Below are 6,094 nucleotides of genomic sequence, written 5' to 3'. Positions count from 1 at the left end.
TGTCACTGTTTCAGAGTTGTTATGGGTCTTGGTGGCTTCCTTAACCAGTCCCTTCTTGCAAGGTCTCAACAATTTGACAAGCGCCTGTTCCGTACAGACAGATTTATCACTGTACTATACTGTTTGCCTTTCAAAAAAGATTAATGACTTGTCTGTAAAAAGAAACGGTTGTAAAAGTGATGATTTAGTCCATTAAACAACAAAGGCAGATACTTACGCATGCCACCATTTTGGCTTTTGATATTTTATTATTAGTTTAAATATTTTGTATAAATGTGAACACAAAGAAGCCTGAATTAAAATTCTAGTTAATATGCATTTAGGTTATTTTAAGCAATTTGCATGGTGCACCATGACAAACAATCACTTTTTGAAAAGTGAAAGTTCATTTAATCATGAAATTTCTGCAGTGAAAGTTACAATACTCAAAAGTGTTTTCCCCCAGGTAATTGTGTAGCCCTGATTTTTTTTTTATTAAACATGATATGAATGTCATAAGTCAAAGAAGATGAGATCTGTAAAATAACATTGCACAGCCAGATCTCACAGGGAAGGATTTGGAGTATCCAGTCAAAGCTGGGCCAACAGACTGGGGAGGGGGATATGAGCTGGAACCAACCCGTTCCCTGATTTTAAATAACCTTTGTAAAAGAAGGCAAACATACAACTTCTTATAAAGAAAAAGGATTCAAGAAACAATTCAACATCACATGTGAAACAGCAGAGTTAGAAGCCATTTGAGCAGAAGCACGAAAGTATCTTACAGAAATTAGCATTAGCAAAGAGAAATTACTAAGAAAATGTCTACACAAACCATAATGCATCATGTACATCAATCAGGTTTTAACACCTTGGAGAAGTGTTAACCAAAATGTACAGTGACTGAATGAAAAGTCAGCAGCAGCTGAAACCTTGAAGGTTGGCTAACAAAGCCTGCTGACAAAAGCGTGAGAGTGAAAAGCTGTAAAGCTCTGTTGCACCACGAAACTGGAAGAAATCTGAGGAGAAAGGATGAATAATGCAGAGAGCATTCAAGTTTCCCTAAATGCAACCTGTGTAACTATTTCACTGACCCTAACCCTATAAGGTGCCGTAATAGAGGAGTCACGATAGGGGTCACCAGTTGTAATATCCGCCACATTACAAACCTTCTCAAGCTGTAACTGCAGGTGAACAAACTTAAGAAGTACCTTTTTCTATCGCATGTCTTAGTGAATGTATGTCAGCTCCATGTTCATTGCAAAAGGAACAAAAGTTTACATAACAACGTGACCAAGGACTGCCATGAGACTCCCATTTGATCTCTCACCACTGGGAGACTTGAAAAACACAAATTAATTGGGTTTAGCTGGAAAAAAGTCTGAAAATGTCCTGCAGTACAACAAGAACTTTTCATTAAACCCAACCTAAACATATTTTTTAAAGAAAAAAACAAAAGAAGTTTGGCTACTTGTGGTGAAGTGCAATTTGTCTTGCGTAGTGAGGGCTGGAGAGGCTGGTTGGCATCTAGAGGTCACTTAGTGGAAATGCTGCTGGCAGTGGATCTTCTCCTCAGCCTGGTTCAGCAGCTCCAACATCTCTTGGACAATGGCCTGCAGTGCACGGGCCCAGGTCTTCCCCGCTGTAGGGCTTTCCGAGAGGAGGCACATGGATGAAGGCAGAGCGACCGTGGCTCAATACAGAGATGTGTAGTAGGTGAAGTCACACAGATACCTGGAAGGGAGGATATAGAAAGGGCGGTTTTAGGGCTGAACTCACCTGAACCTAAGCAGAGTTTTTGGGCAGAGCAGGGAACTATGGAAAATGTGCAGGTTAGGGGTCTTGAGGACCAGGGAACGAATGCTGTGGAGGGACAGCTATTTAGGCACTCACTGATTCCTGCTGATCTGACCCAGGACAAGTAGGCCCAAGGTCAGCACCCACCCTCTGAACTCACGCAAGAGGGTTGTGATATGCACTTATATTCTACATATCAAGTTGGTGTTTAGTAATGGCCATGGGTGCAGGCACGCAAAAAAGTCCATTTCCATACCTGTATTTGATATTTAGTTGTGTGATTATTACTAGGGTTACTGATAATCTGTTCAGTTGTGATACATTAAACTTGCAGTTCCTAAACAAGTACCAAAGTATTATTTGCACATTTATTTGCACAGTTTGAACATGTTTGACAGCCTATAGGGCAGAAGGAGATCTTTAACTTCAACCACATGATACAAAGTTACACCTCAGCTGTGCAACTACGAGGTCTGTGAGAAAAGTAGCCGACCTTTTTATTTTATGCAAAAAATATATGGATTTGATTCATATGTTTTACGTCAGCCAAGCTTGAACCTTCGTGCGCATGCTCGCCTGTCAGTTGTGTCATTCGCCTGTGGGCAGGCTTTGAGTGAGCACTGGTCCACCCCTCTCGTCGTTTTTTCATTGCGAGGAAATGGCGGAATGATTTGGGCTTTGTTCCATCAGAATTTTTTCAGAAACTGTTAAGAGACAGGCAGCTGGAAACCAGTCGGAAAATTCACATGGCTTTCGGTGAAAATTTTATGGCTTCACAGAGATTAAGGAGTGTTACTAACGCTTTAAGGATGGCCCACGGCGCGCCGCACTCCGAGCCGCGATCGACAGGCAAGAACGACCATTTCATTTCTAAACGGATCGCTGTATGGATCCGGGACCATCGTGTGCAATTTCTCTGGTTATCCAAAGCTGGACATCAGCCATTTTCCTGGCAGATTTCACTTTTAACAAGAAATATTGTCATGGAAAGCCGTGCGGAGGCTTTGCGCGTCACGACGGATTCGCTGATGGAGCGAGACAAAGAACACCTCCGTTTTGGAGTGTCAGAGGACAAGTTGGGACATGCCTATCTCGGCTTTCAGTGGCTTACCAGTCGAGTGAGTATAAGAGAAATTGTGGAGAGCTGGCATGTCCCAACTTGTCCTGTGACACTCCAAAACGGAGGTGTTCTTTGTCTCGCTCCATCAGCGAATCCGTCGTGATGCGCGAAGCCTCCGCGCGGCTTTCCATGACAAAATCTCTGTTAAAAGTGAAATTTGCTGGAAAATGGCTGATTGTCCAGCTCTTGTGATAACCAGAGAAATTGCACACGATGGTCCCGGATCCATACAGCGATCTGTTTAGAAATGAAATGGTCGTTTTCTGCCTGTCGATCGCGGCTCGGAGCCCGGCGCGCTGTGCGCCATTGTGGGCCGTCCTTAAAGCAGTAGTAACACTCCTTAATCTCTGTGAAGCCCATTAAAATTTTCACCGAAAGCCATGTGAATTTTCTGAATGGTTTCCAGCTGCCTATCTCTAACAGTTTCTGAAAAAATTCTGATGGAACAAAGCCCAAATCATTCTGGCATTTCCTCGCAATGAAAAAACGACGAGAGGGGTGGACCAGTGCTCACTCAAAGCCTGCCCACAGGCGAATGACGCAACCGACCGGCGTGAAAAAACTCATGCATGCGCACGAAGGTTCAAGCTTGGCTGACGTAAAAACATATGAATCAAATCCATATATTTTTTGCATAAAATAAAAAGTTCGGCTACTTTTCTCACAGACCTCGTATATGCAACACTGATGATGCCAGACCAAAAAAATTTTCCTTCATGCACATTTTCATATGATGTGCTATCACAGTATTGTGTTAACTTTCACTGGAGTCCACCACCTGGTTTAGGAGTTGCTTACCAGACTCATGGACAGATGTACAGATGAGATGATTTCTAACCCCGCCACCCAGCATGATAATAACTGACAACTGACAGTATTTGAATATGCAGAGTAAACAGAATGACCATTCCTGATTTAACACAGTTGATCTCAAAGTGTTTTTTATGCCTTAAACCCTCAGGATCTAAGGTGAAAAGCTACACAAAGACTGATTATACACACCCTTGTAAAAAAAACAAACAAAAATACAGATACCTTCCAGCGTCCTTGGACACAGACACCGCCAACACCTAACCCGGAGGCAGTCACTCTCTTGCAGACTGATTCCATGTCAATAACAGAGGTCGATGCAGTCCGGGGGCCTCCCACGATGCAACACTGTGAGTCAGGACAGAAGCGTGCAGTTGTCGGAGGCCTTTGTATCCATGATTTCTGCCACACTTCTCCAGTGTGACCGTAGTGGCCATACCTGAGACGCCCACATGAACAACCAACTGGCAAACAACATGAAACATTAGAAAGTCAGAATTCCTGCATCATAATTTATCTGCATCTATCACCTCTGACCACACAGCTACCCTTCACTGTTACATGTGTGCAGCTCAGTTTCAACATGTCTTCCTAATCCCAAAGGGACCTGGATCTATCCCGTTGAAACTGGATAAGAACCACCCACTTTTAAATCTACACCACATCTGATTCGATTCATGGCCTCACCAAGAGCTTATACAGAGGCCAGGAAGCCAGTAGTCCTTTGCATAATTTAGTGGGCTGCTCATATAAATCCAATCAATACAGTTGTATTTGCAGTTAAACTGACCTGAGACCTGTATCAATACCATTAGACCTCACCCTGAACATTCATAAATGTGAATTTATGAATGTTACATTTTAAATGTTCACATGTAAATGTTTAAATGTTCACATGTAAATGTTTACATTTACATGTGAATGTGAACATTCACATGTAAATGTACATGTGAGGGACAAATTTTAAACAATGTTCTCTTACCATTGGATGATACTGTTTCCATAATGAAGGAACCAAACTTTGGACCTTCTGATATTCTACAGGAACTTCGTAAACATGTAATTCCACTTCACTGCCCAGGCCCAGCTTATTCAATTCCTAGAGAACCAACAACAGGAAATCGAAAATGTAAATGGACACTGGATTTCAAAACAGGATTTCCCCCCCCAAAAAAGTTAATAGCTTTTTTGCTGTTGTTCAAATAAATATAAATAAATAACTAAATAACTCAAGGGCTCGGTCATAAAGAAATTCTCCAAGCAGTGGCCCATTACTCTTTAGTTGCATGAAACCACATAGGCCCCCTTCTTAGAAAAACATTTCAATAAATTCTTTGGCTTTAGCAGCAAAGATGCCTAGTGTGAAACAAGAGTTACTGAAAAGGAATTTTAACACACCAATGGGTCACGCAAAATTGTAAAGACCATTTGATGAAAAAAAAAATGGACTGGAAAAAATACATTTGAAGGTGGAGGTTATTGTCTGACTTTTTTATGATACTAGCCAAAATCTGTGGAATAGATGTCAGATTATGACACCTTCTTTTGAAAGCTCTGACTACTAAGTTTAATTAAAGATGATAGCAGTGGGTTTTAGGATAGCACAGTGGACTGGTGGTTAGCACAGTTGCACAACAGTCACGGGATCGATTCCCACCTTTCTGTGTGGAGATTGCATGTTCTGTGTTTGTGTGGGTTCCCTCCGGGTGCTCCGGCTTCCTCCCACATCCAAAGACATACAGGTTAGGTGTATTGGAAACTTTAAATTGTCCATAAAGCTCCAGCTTCCCCCCGGTGACCCTTAATTTGAGTAAGCGGTTGAAGATGAGTGAATGAGTGAGCAGGGGATTTTTAACATTTCACTGCTGTCAGGTGACTTATTGTCAGTAACATATTCAATAAAAGTATTTCTGGCCTGGGCAGGGGGGTGGGGGCCCTCCCTGCATGTTACAGAGACAACTGAAATGCCACAAGGCCATCTATAATGTGCACCTGCCCTACTGAATCAATGACAATAATAAATTTGAATAGTATGTAGAGGAAACAATGGTGAGACAGGTAGCACCTGTGGTGCCAAAGCTGTAGAAACCAATGGGGCATTTTTGAATTTAATGCAAAAATGGATTGATTAAGTACAATACAATGACTTGTTTAATGTAGTCATTCATCTTCCATGATAAATTGGAATAACCCCAAATTGGTAATGCTTACCATCAAATACATATTTCATCAAAAACCAAGTACCGTACACCTCCGTTTTGTGCTCCTCTACTGCAGAAAGTTGGTGCTGCTCATTTTGCATTTGTTCACCACTGGGGGCAGTACCATATACAGCAGCACAATATGCAAAACAAAAAACGGCTTGATAGCTGGAAAATCATTTTGGGA

At 41.9% G+C, this 6,094-nt stretch overlaps 1 pseudogene; it reads right to left on the bottom strand.

Annotated features, from left to right (window-relative positions):
- Positions 1 to 1,471: 1,471 nt before the first annotated feature.
- Positions 1,472 to 5,338, bottom strand: LOC117518858 (annotated as a pseudogene).
- Between the last annotated feature and the right edge of the window lie 756 nt (positions 5,339 to 6,094).

The sequence above is a fragment of the Thalassophryne amazonica genome, chromosome 10 (assembly GCF_902500255.1).
Source record: "Thalassophryne amazonica chromosome 10, fThaAma1.1, whole genome shotgun sequence".
NCBI lineage: Eukaryota > Metazoa > Chordata > Actinopteri > Batrachoidiformes > Batrachoididae > Thalassophryne > Thalassophryne amazonica.
This window is presented reverse-complemented; position numbering and strand designations above follow the sequence as displayed.